The 15,147-nt window shown below is 38.5% G+C and overlaps 1 protein-coding gene across 5 annotated transcripts in view; it reads left to right on the plus strand.

Annotated features, from left to right (window-relative positions):
• The first annotated feature begins 418 nt into the window (after window positions 1-418).
• The window catches only part of ANKRD46 (ankyrin repeat domain 46), a 41,463-nt gene continuing 26,734 nt past the window's right edge, over window positions 419-15,147 (plus strand). Inside the window, exon 1 of one of the 5 annotated variants that reach the window (XM_016431841.2) lies at window positions 419-719. The gene's annotated coding sequence lies outside the window, so the exon portion shown is untranslated. Of the gene's footprint in view, window positions 849-15,147 lie in introns of all 5 variants that reach the window. The other 4 variants (XM_007488161.3, XM_056823261.1, XM_056823260.1 and 1 more) reach the window with 4 other exon arrangements.

The following is a 15,147-nucleotide window of genomic DNA, read 5'->3' on the forward strand; positions in this document are numbered from 1 at the left end:
TTTGTTGGACGAGGGTTTTAATTTAATTCAATAAATAAAAAATAAATTTAATTTTAATAATAATTATTAAGGGTTGGACAAGACTCAGCACTTGGCGGTAGTAAACTTTTAATAAATGCTAGAGGGGCAGATAGGTGGCTTAGTGGAGAGAGAGCCCGGCCTCAGGCACTTCCTAGCTGTGTGACTCTGGGCAAGTCACTTAACCCCAATTGCCCAACCCTTAACCACTCTTCTGCCTTGGAACCCATATCGATTTTAAAACAGAATATAAGGGATTAAAAATAACAGCAACAACAGAAGACAGCAAACGATCACCACCATCAGCAACAACAATGCCGCCCCCCCCCAACAACAACAACAACAACAACAACAACCAAACAAAAACTGCTAGTGAATTACCCTCCTTCCCCAGGCGGGCCTGCGTTTAGGCGTGGTGAGGGTGGGATTTAAGAGAGAACTCCGGAGGCCGGTGTAATGAGAGCCGCCGGCCTCTAGGGGACGGCCGACTCCGTAGCCGACCACAACGCTACGGGCAATGCTTCCCCTCCCCTCGTCCCTGAGCGCAGTGCTGCCGGCGCCTGCGCACTCAGCCTCTTTCCGCTCCTGCCTGCCTGCTTGCCTCCCTCCTCCGCCTGTCAGTCGCTGTGCAGCCGCCGCTGAGAGATGGGCCTGGCTCGAGGAAGCGGGGACGCTGCTGCCGCTGCTCGGTGGAGTTAAAGGTACCAGCCAGGTCCGGGCCCGGGATCGTGGGCTCCACCTTTTCCTCTCCCGTGGGAGCGGGATCACCTGGCCGAGAGCACGGAGGGGGCGCGATGGCCGCCTTGGCTCAGCCCTTCATTCTCTCCTGGGTCTGTCCGTCAGTCCGTGTGTGTCCCCCACCCCCACTCCCCAGTATGGCCACCGCCCCGCCTGGGCTCGGCCCCAAGTGATCTCTGTGGTGGGTGTCGAGAACATCCTCACCTCGGCCCTCCCTTCCCTACGCCCCTGGGCTTGGGGGATGGAGGGTGCCTAGTTTGGGGTGTCGGCCTCGGATTATGAGGATTTCTCTGAGGGGGGGGACCCTGTCCCCCTCCTCCCAGGCTACGACTCCTACCTCCACTCTCTCCACCCTCACCTCCCCTAGGAGATGGGAGCATCTCTAATTAACTGCAGAGTGGGAAGGAGGTAAAGCCCAGCTTTGCCAGAGTAAGATACGAGTGATCTTTGAAATAACAGTGTAGATAGGGTGAATGAATAAATTCTGAAATAGCTGCAAGTCTAGAAATAAATGACAATTGTGGAGATTTTCATGGGAAATATGGCATGGAAAAGGAAACTCGTGGGTCAGTGTGCGGTTTTCCCCCCTTAAAGTAGTTTCCTTAGACTTTCCAGTTATAGAAGCAGTTATAGGAGATTCAATAACTTCCCAGAATAGGAGGCATGTGTATGGTTTTGTTTTTGCTGAAAAACAGGTAATTTCCTCCCTATTATACATGTGCTGAATAAATGCTGACTGACAGATGAACAGGCAGTAAATACAACTAACTTTTCAACTAAAAGAGAAAAGTGCCATTATAGAGGTAACAATTGTTTGGAGCCTTAAAGTTTGCAGAACTACCATCCTGTTATTTTTTGTCTCACAATAAACTCCTGGAAGAAGTAATAACTTTCTGATCCTGCCACTCACTGACTAACCCCTTATAATCTTTCTGTTTTCTACCAATTTCCTGAAGTTCTTCTCTCAAAGTTACCAAGTCTTAATTCCTAAATCTAGTGACCTTCCTTTTCTCAGTACTCATCCTCCTTGACCTTTCTGTCATAACTCTTTTATCACTCCCTCCTTATGTAACTGTCTTCTAGAATATTATTCTTTCCTTCTTCTCTTACCTTTATAATTGTTCATTTTCATTTTCTTTTGAATTATTTCCCATCACACATCTCTCAAGAATACCTATCTCTAAAGTTATGTCCTGTAACCTTCTCTACATTTTCTCCCATAATAATGTCAAAACTCCCATGTGTTCAAGTATCATCTCTGTTCTGTAACTTCAAAAACAAACCAATCACCCCAGCTCCATCTTTTCATCATTATCCTAATCTATCAACATTCCAGACTTTGTTGTTGTTTAGTCTTGTCCCACCTTCATGACCTCATTTGGGGTTTTCTTGGCAAAAATACTGGAGTATTTTGCCATTTCCTTCTCTAGCTCATTTTACAGATGAGAAAACTGAGGCAAACAGGGTTAAGTGACTTACCCAGGGTCATAGAGCTAATAAGCAAATGAGGCTGGGGCACCTAGATGGCTCATTGGATAGAGAACCAGGCCTAGAAATGGGAGGTCTGGGTTCAAAAGTGACCTCAGATACTTAATAGCTGTGTGACCCTTGGCAAGTCACTTAACCTCAACTGCCTAGCCCTTACCCATTCTTCTACTATGCAACTGATAATTAGTATCATTCCAAGATAGAAATTAAGGTTGTTTTTTTTTTTAAAGTGTCTGAGAGAGTATTTGGAGTTAGGTCTTCCTGACTACAGGCCTGGTACTCTTATTCCACTGTATTCCCTCACTACCTTATTCCAAGGTTGGCCCTTTCTCCTTCAGACTTAACTGTTTATGCTCAGACTATCTTATTCTCCTCTTAATCACACAGGTTTAAAGTCCAGAGCCATTTATTCTTCACTTCCTTTCCTCCCACATCTAGTTTGTTGAAAAGTCCTAGTGATTTAGACTTCACAATCTCACCATTCCTTCTCCTGTCCATTCATATGGCCTTTACCCAAGTTCAGGCCCTCATCTCATCTTTTCTGGTCTATTGTAACAGCCTTCTAACTGGTCTCTCCACCTCTAAACTTTTTCTGATCGATTCTCCACACAACTGCCAAAATTTCCCCAAGGCACAGCTCTGACCATATTACGCCCCTGTTAAAAAACCATAAGTAACTTCCTTTTACTTCAAGACTAAAATGTGAACTACAAAGTTTAGCCTTTCATTATCTCTTCAGTCTAGTTCCAACCTACTTTTAAGCCTCGTTATTACTCTGTGTTCTAGCCAAACTGTGCTGTGCTGCTTTGTTTTCCTAACTTAGTGTTCCACTCCCACATCCATTTATTCACAGATGTTTCTCATGCATCAAATATGCTTCCTTCTCATCTGTATCTTGAACTTTAGGAATCCAACTCTTTCTTCAAACCTCAGTTCAGGTGCTATCTCCATGAAGCTGTCCTTGCCCTCTCTTAGATGTTAGTATTGTTGTTGTTCAATTTTAATTGTCCCTTCATCACCTTGGACCATACTGTCTGTCCATGGGGTTTTCTTGATAAAGATATGGTAGTAGTTTGCCATTTCTTTCTCCAGTGGAATAAGGCTAAGAGTAGTTAAGTGACTTGTCCTGTCACAAAGCTAGTAAGTTTTTGAGGTCAGATTTTAACATGGTCTTCCTGATTCCAGATCCAATCTTCTGTCTTCTTAGCCATCTAGCTGCCTCCTAGTTGTTGGTATATTCTTCCTCAAATTACTGTTTATCAATTAGACTTTATGTACACAAAACAAAACTGTTTAAAAATATTTTTATCCCCAGAACCTGGCATAGTGCTCTGGATATAAGTGCTTAATCTCTGTATATTGAATTGAAATCCTTACACTTTGCCAATTGAAGATAGCCTTTTCCTTTAAATTCTTCAGATAGTAAAAATAAGAACCCTTTCATCTATGAGATAAAGTAATGAGTTGCCACCTTAATGACCTTTTAGATAATCACCCATGTCCTTTCTGGCTCCAAAATTTGATGATTCTATTTTGTAAATAGTTTGACAACAATGCAGATATTTCCCTAAGTAAATGATTTTCATTTTCAACATTGATTACTTTAACAATTTCACTTTGCTTGTTGTGTTACTGATTACCTAAAATAAAAGAATTGTGACAGTTCCAAATTTTGGTATTTACTTGAGTGCTTTAGTGCGTTGGTCTCATTTCCTTGACCTCAGTGTGAAAAAGGATTACTTATTTATCTGAATGATTTACCATAAATTAAAGTTCCAAGTTTGTAAAGGTACTCTGATTTTTTAATATATAAATTATTCCTCATTCCTGACTCTGCAAGGCAGCCTTCCCATCTAATATATTGTCACACAAAATTTCTTAGATAAAGTTTTGTACTTTTAACAGTCCCTATAACTCTTCAGCCTAGATCCGTGTTGGTGAACCTATGGCACATGTGCTGGAACATGTTGGAGGGGGCTGCTCCCTTCCCCTTCTTCACTCACACCTGAGGACATTTTTCACATCACCAATCCCTCTGTCCAGCAGCCCAATGGGAACACTTCCTCTCTCCCCTGGCAGGGGTAAGGCAGAAGCTCACATGCAGCATGAGGGTTGCAGTTTGGGCACTCAGTCTCCAAAAAGTTCACCATCACTGACCTCAACTTTAACCTTCAATCCTTGTGACATAGAAGTATCTTAAACTTTGGCTGAGTTGCCCATCTATTACAAATTTTAAAATCATACCCTGCTAGTCTAGTTATAAATGACAATTATGTAGATTTTTATGAAATTTCTGGAGTGGTAAAGGGAACTTGTAGATCACTGTGCCTTTTTTAAAGAGTGGTTTCAGTTAGAAGAGCAGTTCAATAACTTCCCAGGAAGGGAAGCTTGCATGTGATTTTTGCTGAAAAACAGGTAATTTCCTTGTTCTGCCACGAATAGGGATATTTTTGTCTCAATTGCATCAGGAACTTAAATTCTGATCTACCTATTTATACTTCCACACTTTAATGATATATTTAAGTGTAGATATGTTTAAACATTCAAAGGGTACAGATTACAACCTTTCCTGTCTACTTCAATTCATATGCCATCCTCTGAATATTTCCTAGTGCTATTAATTTTGGAAATGAGCTTAAAGAACAGGATAATGGAAGGTGTGGCAATGAAAGTGTACCTGACCCATTTAGGAATCTTGAACCCTATCATTTACTAGCTGTGTCACTCTGTATGAGTTCCTGATCTTTTCTGGACCTGAATTTCTTATGTCTGAATTATGGGATTGAATTAGAACAATGTTTCCCAAACTAATTTTCTTGGAACACTTTTGCTCCTAAAATAACTTGATAGATCCACAAATACTGGTATGACATTTCTTTATATAATCCTAACCCCATCATTCTATCTCTCCCTCTACTTTTACTCTCTTTATTTACCCTTTTGCAATTTCAGTAACTCCACCTTTTAGCACTTCCTTAGGCCATCTTTGACAGCAATAGGAAAGTTAATGGAAAGGTAATGGGTTTAGTTTGGGGCATATTGAGTTTATGATGTCTACAAGACATCCAGTATGAAATATTTAAAAAGAATTTGGAGATGGGAGATTGGAGGTCAGGAGAGAAGTTCAGGTTAGACAAATAGATCTGAGATTCATCTGCATAGATGATAATGAAATCATGGAAGCTGATGAATTCACCAAGCAAAATCGTATAGAGGGAAAGGAGAGAAAGGACAGAACTGTGACGGTATCCCAATGGAATCATACTACCTCTCTCATTCCACTGTTAGTGAACAAGACATGGATGAAGATTCACCAAAGGAAACAGACATGTGGGAGGAGAATCAGCAGAGAGCAATGTCATGAAAACTTAGAGATTAAAGAGTATTAAGGAGAAGAGAATATCACTTTCCAAACAATATCGTATAGTTAGCCTGTTCAGCTACACATTTCTACTCTCAAATCCCTCGTTCTCTTGCCTTTTTACCAGTCTATAGTCCTGAGTTACTTCTACCATCCTCCTCTTCTTCTCATACACACATGCTACTGAGAAGATCTGAAGGAAGTCACAGGACCTTGGTGACTGGAAATTTTATAAATTCCTGTTATCCAGTTTCAGCTTGAGTCCTCATTGTAGTAATAGTCAGTAGATAAAGCCCTGGACCTGGAGACCTGAGTACAAATCTAGCCTTAGACACTTATTGTGTGACCCTAGATAATTCATTTATTATTTGCCTCAATTTTCTCATCTGTAAAATGGAAGTAATAATAGGACCATCCTTCTAGTGTTGTTTTGAGAATAAAATGAGATAAAGTACTTTGCAAACTAAAGCTGTACATAAAATTGCTAGTAATTGTATTATTATTTTTTAAATTTCTCTAATTGATCCCTATCTTACTCTTCTCAGAAGCTTTTCAAAGTCTTCTGCCCTCAATCTTTTCACATCACCTATTGTTTCCCCTTTTATCAGAGGTACTTACTTCTTACTTAGAAGACTGAAGCTATTTACCATGAATTTCCTTTTTTCCCCTTTTCTTCATCTCAGAACCCTTTGAAGCCATATTTCTCTTTGCTGAAGCCTATCCCTCTACAGGTTCTCTTGATCTCATCCCCTCCCTACTGTTCTTTAGTAGATTGCAACCTTAATCATAAGCTCAGTTTATTCTTCAATTTCTTCCTGTCTACTGGTTCTTTCCCTGCTCTCTTTAAATATGCTCATTTTCTCTATACTTAGAAAACCTTTACTAGACCCTACTAATCTCCCAAGCTATCATCCTTTACTTCTCTTTTCTTTTCTTTGTCCTTCTTGACCCATCTCCATTTGATAATGTTCATAATACTCTCCTGCTAGATATTTTTTCCTAGGTAATTTTTCATGATATTACTTTCTTTTCTCTTCATTTACTTGTCTGACTTCATCTTCTCATTCCTTTTTGTCTCATCATCTGAAGATTGCACCCTCCCCAATTGTGGGTATTCCCTAAGGCTCTGCACTAGATCTTCTTTTCTCTAAACTATCTCTTTTTTGTTGACTTCATCAAGTTGTCTATTGAACATTTCAAACTGGTTGTCCCAGAGACAACTCAAAGTTCAACATGTCTAAAATGGAACAAAATTGCCCTTCTTCTAAACTCTTCCCTTTCCTTAGGCATTTTCTTGACTGTATAGTTGGTGGCTTCTCAGTGTTCTTTGGTAACTATGAGTTAAGTTTTTTTGAATCACCCCATGACCAATCCCACAGATGGAGATAGCATTTGGCATTTGAGTCTACAAAAAAAGATTGAAATACATTTAGAAGAATGGACTATAGATGATTTTCTGCTGCCATTTCCATTTCTTCACTGTTAAGGATTAGAAATCCAATTTCCCTGTTGAAGTATTAAACAACTCTTTAAAAAATTAAATACAAGGTAGGAAATACTAGGGCACTGGTGGGTTGGGGTGGTGGTGGGGGGTTAATCAAGAAAAAATTTGTCTTAAACCAACAATCCTGCTTGATATGCATTATAAAGGTAGAGAAGGATTCTCCAGGGTGGAAATAGGACAGGAGTACATTCCAGTCATTTGGAGCAGATAGAGAATATATTTCAGATAGTCAACCTGAGACTTCAGCTTCCTGTTCTCTGAATTAAACTGCAAGTTTCACTGACATCAAAATGTATTCAGTAACATGGAAAATAATGTCCTCTACTAATTTAATCTGCTTTCCCTTGTTACTCCCACCCTCTGCCCCTATTACTGACTACTGTTATAAGAGGTATCCATAAGGGAAGCATCAGCTACTCCTGACCATTTGTTACAATGGTGATTAGTCAATTCCCTAAAAGCTCCTATTCTTGAGTATGCAGTTCTATGCTAATTTCATATTAGTCCCATGCCATATACACAACAGTCCCATGGTCATCAGGGAGAAATAGGCTTCTCTTCTTTAGCCTGAATAGCCTGATAGAGGTAGAAATCAACAAATGTTTCATTATCAATTAACAGACTGAGCTCTATATGAGAAAGAAAAGCATTGTACATTATATCAGTATATCCCAATAAAGGTTTAGTAACCTCTTCATAGCTAGGCAAGAGTGCAGATAAATATATCTTCAACCTAAGTATATGATTTTTCTACTTAATCCCTCTTAAGAAAATATTTAAAGGTATCCCTAGGAGTGAGTGATATGGCAGGAACTATGGGGAAGAGATATGCATTTGAGAACTTTTCCCAGAGTTTTGGGCAGGAACTAGAGGGAGCAGTTTCATATAATTTCAGAGTGGAAGAAAACCTCAACATCCATCTAGTCCTCCTGCCCCCAAAAGAATTCTCACCAAAACATACATGATAAGAAGTTATGCAACCTTTGCATTTTTCAAGGTCCTTCTAGGACTTCCACTTTAGGAAGGGACCCAGGCAGGCTATCTTTCATTCCCCTCCTTGCTTTACTTCTAGAGTGAGCAGCTAGGTGGTGCATTAATAGATAGAAGCTATATATAAAACTAGGTCTAGAGTTAGGAAGATCTGAAGTCATATCCAGTCTTACTAGCTGTGTGATCCTTGGGCAAGTCGCCTAACCTTTCTTGGCCTCAGTTTCCTCAACTGTGAAATGGTAGTGATAACACCTACCTCCTAAGGTTATTGTGAGGATCAAATTGTAAAACATTTAGTGTAGTGCCTGGCACATAGTAGGCACTATATAAAATACTTATTCTTTTCTACTTCTCTCCATCAAGCCCCCCAAAACTTTATGTTTCCTTTCTTCCCCTTTTTATCTCCCTTTTGTGCCTTCTTATATAGAATATAAACTCCTTGAGGGCAAGGACTGCCTTTCTTTTTATTTGGATTGTCATGTCCAACCCTTAGTTCAGTTCTTGCTACTTGGTAAGCATTTTATAAATGCCCATTGCCTGCCTGATTTTAAAGTCTTTTTGGATCTCTGATAGGTTTTCTCCTACATGTCAAGCCTACATTTACAACTTGTATCCATTACTTCTAGTTCTGTCCTTTGATGCCAAAAAGAATAGACTTAAAGACAGTTAATTGTGTGTCCCTTGAGCTTTTTCTTCTCCAAGCCAAACATCCAATTCCTTCATCCAGTCCTTTATCTTACAAGTTGCCCTTTTCTGGACTTTTTCCATCTTATCAATGTCTTAAGTATTAAAATATGACACTCAGAAGTGAGCATAGCACATCTTACCGTGGTATTATGTTCAATTCTGGGAAACACATTTTAGGAAGGTAATTTTAGGGCAACCAGGATAGTGAAGCCTATTGCTCATCATAAGCAGGAACTTAAACAGAAGAGCAAAACTCAGGGCTTTATAGAACTGGAAAAGAGCTTAGAGGTCATATCATCCAAACCCCTCATTTTATAGATGAAGAACTAAGTTTGAGAGGTTATATGACTTCTCTAAAGTCATAAAAGTAGTAAATAGTAAAGCTGAGATTTGAAGTTCTCTGATTTCAAATCCAGTGCATTTTTTCACAGTAGGACTATTATGTTCATAGCCAGTGGAGTTAGTAAAACCACCATTCACTCCTGATTCTAATTAGTTTTGACAATGATTACTATATAACTTTGGAGGAATGTTTAATAAATTGACAATTTGAGAGAGAACTAAACATGGGGACAAGAACCCAAGTAGATACTCTAGTAGTTTCCCTTTCCTTTTCTCTTTCATAGTGAAAATATCATGGTATGAAAGGAGGGTAATTATTAGAAAAAATAAAGTTCAGAGTAACTATAGTGAAAGGTGGCTAATCTTTCAAAAACTTAACTGTCAGCCTAGTTAAATAAATTGCTTTAGTCAGCCTGAAGGAGCAACATGAAATTGCCCTCATGCAGAGTATGAAAAAATGAACAAATAATAATTTGCAATTATGTAGCACTTTAATATTCAATTTCAGCATCATTTGTTTTACTCTGTCTTCACAGATTTTCTTTGACATAGGTAGGAAAGGTATTTGCATTTTACTTGTGAGAGGACCTACAAAGATTATATGCTAAATCTCTTCAAAGCTCAGTGGCAGGCTGGGAGGAAGAATCCAAGTTTCTTAGCTCCTCAAATAGAACGTAATTCATTGAGTGCCTTTTATAAGCAGAATGCTGTACTTTTGAAGTTAAACTATTAAATAAAAGTTCTCCTAAGATCTTTAAAATATGGATTGAAAGAAGTGGAGAATAAAGGCATAGAGATCTGTAGAAGTCAAAAAGTCCTAGCATGAAATATTAAGAGCCAAAGTGGGGGCAGTTGGGTAACTCATTGGATTGAGAGTCAGGCCTAGAGACAGGAGGTCCTAGGTTCAAATTTATCCTCAGACACTTCCTAGCTGTGTGACTAATACTATATATTGGTTCTAAGGTGGAAGGTAAGGGTATTAAAAAAAAAAAGAGCCAAAGTCAAGGTGGTGCTGAAGCAATGAAAAAAGAATACATGGAAGGGCAATAAGGTAGCTCCATGCATTGAAAGCCAGGCCTAGAGAGTCCTGGGTTCAAATATGGCCTCAGACATTTCCTTGCTGTGTGACCCTGGAGAAGTTACTTAACTCCTTTTGCCAAGTCCTTACAGCTTTTCTGCCTTGGAACCAATATACAGTATTGGAAGGTAAGGGTTTAAAAAAATGACTGAAGGACAAATAACTTAGACTTAGTTACTGAAATAGTGTTGAGGAGAGGTTATAATCACTAATGATTCCAAAATTTGGGTTTCAGGTAATCAGAAAAATGAAAGCACTGTGTCAGTCTGGAAAATTTGGAGAGGAAGCTGGTTTTGAGAGAAAGATAATGATTTATTGTAATGGTGATTCTTGTTCTGTTAAAAGTTGGACTTCCCATTTGTAAGATGTTGTAGTTTTGAGATATAAGGGAGTGGGAGAGGGGAAAGAAAGGTGATTGGAATTTTTAGAGGGAGGATTCTAGTTTCAAGAACTTGAAGGAGAAGCAGTATCCAGGAATGGCAAGTTCCAAGGAAGTAGAGTTCAGGTGTCAAGTTAGGGGTGTGAAGGTGAACCAAGGGAATGTCTTACTTTTAATGCATTTCTGTTGAATTGAATGGCAGTGAAGTGGGTTGAAGGGCCAGAAAAATTCTAAAAAGTTATGATTTTCACAGGGAAAGAAATGTTACCCCTTTCTGTGATAAATAAACAGGTATCTTGAGAACTACAATTAAGCTATATTTAATGTACTTAACATTTTCTTATCTCTTATGATGCATCTCTGCAGTTTGAGAAAGGACCAGACATTATAAATCATTGAACAGTTTCTGAAAGTAAAAGCTAGTTTCAGCAGTTGTAAAATGAGACTAGTAATAGTAAAATTTCTACTACTTACCTTACAGTGTTGTGAGGCTAGCACTTTGTAAACCTTAAAGCACTATATAAAATGTAGAAAATTGTTCTGAGAACATAATCCATTTTTCATTTATTTAGTTATATTTTTGCCATCTGTTGTTTGAAGACTATCAAACAATTATCTTGTGATAATAGCTGAGGAATAATTTTATTGTTAGAATTATGTTTGTTTAAAGTAGGCTTAATAGGCCTCTTTTGTAAAGCCTGCATTATAATTTATTAATTTTTAGTTTTGTTTGTTTTTTTAACAATGCCACATTTCAGTGGTAGTAGATACATGTTTGTATCTAATAAAATCATCTCAACCATAGGCCACTTTTCTGTTTGCATATAAAACTAACTCAGTTTTGTTCAGCTATTACTATAGCAAATTAAATATAACAGATACCAAAGCCAGTAGAGCTTTAGAGATTTTGAGAAATGAATGGTAAATGAAATTTTTTTTCTGCAAGTACTTCCAAATATTTATAGGTAACAATGCAAACCTGCACTTAGTCACTGGAAAAATTTTGTGGAAAATAGTCAATAAGGGTTTAACAGACTGAGAAGTGTTAAAATCTGGATACACATCCTCTCCATATGATATTCTCATTAGCTAAATTTTTTTTCCCCATGGTAATCTAGTACCAGTGGTCAACTCTTAGAACAAAGCACCAATGCAGAAATAATATAAGGGCTCACTGATTCATAGCTCTAAACAGGTCAATGTGATTTAATGGGAAGAACATTGAGTTTGGAATAAGGAGGATTTTTTCTTTACTAGTTGTGACTTCTGTCATAAAACAAGTCCCTAAGTCCCTCTGGGCCTCTCAAAGAAAAACAGTCCTTGTTCTTCAGAAGCTCATTTTTTACTGGGGAGACACATATAGTACACAGATATAAAAAACAGAGAAGGAATGTGTTCCCTTTTTACATCATAATCTCTCACTTCTTCCAAGATACAGCTAAATACCACTTTTTACATGAAGTCTTTCCTGTTACCTATTACAAATGCCCTTCTTCTTCAACTACCCTGTATTTATTTTGTATTCATTTTTACATTTATTTAATAAAAATATTAGTATCATACTCTACATCAGGGGTCCCCAAACTTTTTACACAGGGGGCCAGTTCACTGTCCCTCAGACCGCTGGAGGACCGGACTATAAAAAAAACAAACTATGAACAAATCTGTATACGGGTGTCTGGGATAGCAGAGGCTGTAGCACTGGCTGTGATGGGCCTGCCACACCTTGCACAGACCCATCACCGCCACCACTATACTGGACAGCAGTATACACAGTGCGGAATCCCCTCCCCCAGATCACGGCTTACCATGCTGACATCTTCCATTGTGCAGCCACATAATCCTTTGCCCATGGCGCCTCATTAGGTGCCACGCAAAGGATTATATCACTGGAAGTAGTACTGTACTGATACTGTGCCTTGCAGCACCACCACATACAGTGTTCCTCTCACTGACCACCAATGAAAGAGGTGCCTCTTATGGAAGTGCGGTGGGGGCTGGATAAATGGCCTCAGAGGGCTGCAGTTTGGGGATCCCTGCTCTACATTGTAGGCATTAGCCTGACAGAAACATTTTTATTAATTTCTTAATCATTCTAAATCAAGACATTCATCTACTTGAGGAACGTCTAGCCTGGCAGTCTCTTCATGCACTTAGACATCTCTCTAAAACTATACTTCTTTTTCTCTTTTTTCTTTGGATTGGATCTCCTTATCTCACTGGGACTGGAAGGGTAGTGGTCATTCAAAACCAGTTTCCACCACCGAGTGGCACAAGAGCTTTAACTTGCTGAATTTCTGACCTGATCTGTTCTCTTCTTAGATAAGCTCCAGACTCACAGCATTGGTGCTAAACTTAGTGCAGCTTTTAGCTGTTAGTTTATCCTACTTGAGCTCAGAACTCCTGAGCTAAAGCTATCCACAAGTTCAGCTTCCCTAGTATCTGGGAATTCACCATTGCCCTTGGCTTACCAGACGTTTTTGAAGTTTATATATATATGTATATTTATAATGTATATTTATATATGTATATTGTATATATACATATATACAAATATATACATGTATATTATATACATATATATGTATATAATATAATGTATATTATATATATTTATATATATATATAATTATACATATATACATATATATGTATAAATATAATGTATATTTATGTGTAATTTTTAATGTTTTATATATATGTGTATACACACACATATAGCCCCTTACCTTCTGTCTTAGAATTAATACTAAGTATTGGTTTTAAGGCAGAAGAGCAGTAAGGGTTAGGCAATGGTTAAGTGACTTGCCCAGGTTCACATAGCAAGGAAGTGTCTGAGGCCAGTTCTGAGCCCAGACTTCCTGTCTCCAGGTCTGGTTCTCTATCTACTGAGCCACCTAGCTGACCCCTTGAAGTAATATTTATAGGAATCTTCAAAAAATAAAATTTCACAGGAAGATAGAACAACTATACAAATCAAAGTAAGGTAAAAGTTAACTTCTTGCTTAGTTGGTTATGAGCAATAATCTCTTAATTATGGACTATTTCCCCATAACCACAGAATTCCTTTATCAGCACTGCTGCTATATAGAAGTTCTATCCTCTTCCCTAACCCTCAGGAAAAAAACTGGTTGTCTAGGGAGTGGAAGTAATTTAAAAAATTTCTTTCTTATCTTAGGTAGATCATTATGTCAATTCCTTCCAGAAAATAGATCAATTTATGGCCCTTTACCCTAGTCCTAGTCAGGTTTCCACCTTAATTATTTTAAGGAAGGAGCCTTTTGGGGGCTGATCTATTGAGATAAGATCATGACATTGTTCTAGAATTAGAAACTGATAAAGGTTTCTTTTTCAGATTGAACCAAAGGCTTCAGACTAGAATACTTTCAGAATGTTTCATTAATTTTTCTCTTAAGTGTCAACTAGAGATATTCTGCTTCTTCCACGTAATTTGTATATATATGTAGGGTGTATGGAGTATTCCCAGAGGACGAACACCTCTTGTACTAATGTGTGAGGGCTTGCCCAGCCTTTTTTTTTTTAAATTTTTATTTAGAATATTTTTCCATGGTTACATGATTCATAATTCCCCCGCCCCCATACACTCTCTTCCCCTCTCCTAAAGCCAACAAGCAGTTCCATTGGGTTATACATGTATTACTGTTCAAAACATATTTCTGTGTTACTCGTATTTGCAGTAGAGCGATCCTTTAACATCAAAACCCTAATCATATCCCTATCGCACTATGTGATTGAGCATATCTTTTTCTAATGCATTTCTGGTTCCATAGTTCTTTCTCTGGATGTGGATAGTGTTCTTTCTCCCAAGTTCCTCTGGATTGTCCTGGGTCATTGCATTGCTACTGGTAGAAAAGTTTGTTACATTCTATTGTACCACAGTGTATCAGTCTCTGTGTATAATGTTCTCCTGGTTCTGCTCCTTTTGCTCTGCATCAATTCCTGGAGGTCATTCCAGTTCACATGGAATTCCTCCAGCTCATTATTCCTTTGAGCACAATAGTATTCCGTCACCAACATATACCATAATTTGTTCAGCCATTCCCCAATTGAAGGGCATCCCCTCGTTTTCAAATTTTTTGCTACCACAAAGAGGGCAAGCGATAAATTTTTTGTACAAGTCTTTTTCCTTATTATCTCTTTGGGGTACAAACCCAGCAGTGGTATGACTGGATCAAAGGTCAGACAGACTTTTAAAGCCCTTTATTCATAGTTCCAAATTGCCCTTCAGACTGGTTGGACCAATTCACATCTTCACCAGCAGTGTATTAGTGTCCCAATTTTGCCACATCCCTGCCAACATTTATCACTTTTCCTTTGCTGTCATATTGGCCAATCTGCTCGGTGTGAGGTGGTATGTCAGAGTTTTAATTTTCATTTCTCTAATCAGGAATTACCCAGCCTTTTGCAGGGTTACTCATCCATCTTTTGGTGTCTATCTTTCACCCAACCTGTGACTTTTAAGAAGCTATAGTGTGTGTCATGCCAGTAAAACTGTCAGTGGCATATGGGCTAAGCCAGGTGAAGGTAACCAATAGACCTCA

This window comes from Monodelphis domestica, chromosome 3 (genome assembly GCF_027887165.1).
Source record: "Monodelphis domestica isolate mMonDom1 chromosome 3, mMonDom1.pri, whole genome shotgun sequence".
In the NCBI taxonomy this organism is placed as follows: Eukaryota; Metazoa; Chordata; class Mammalia; order Didelphimorphia; family Didelphidae; genus Monodelphis; species Monodelphis domestica.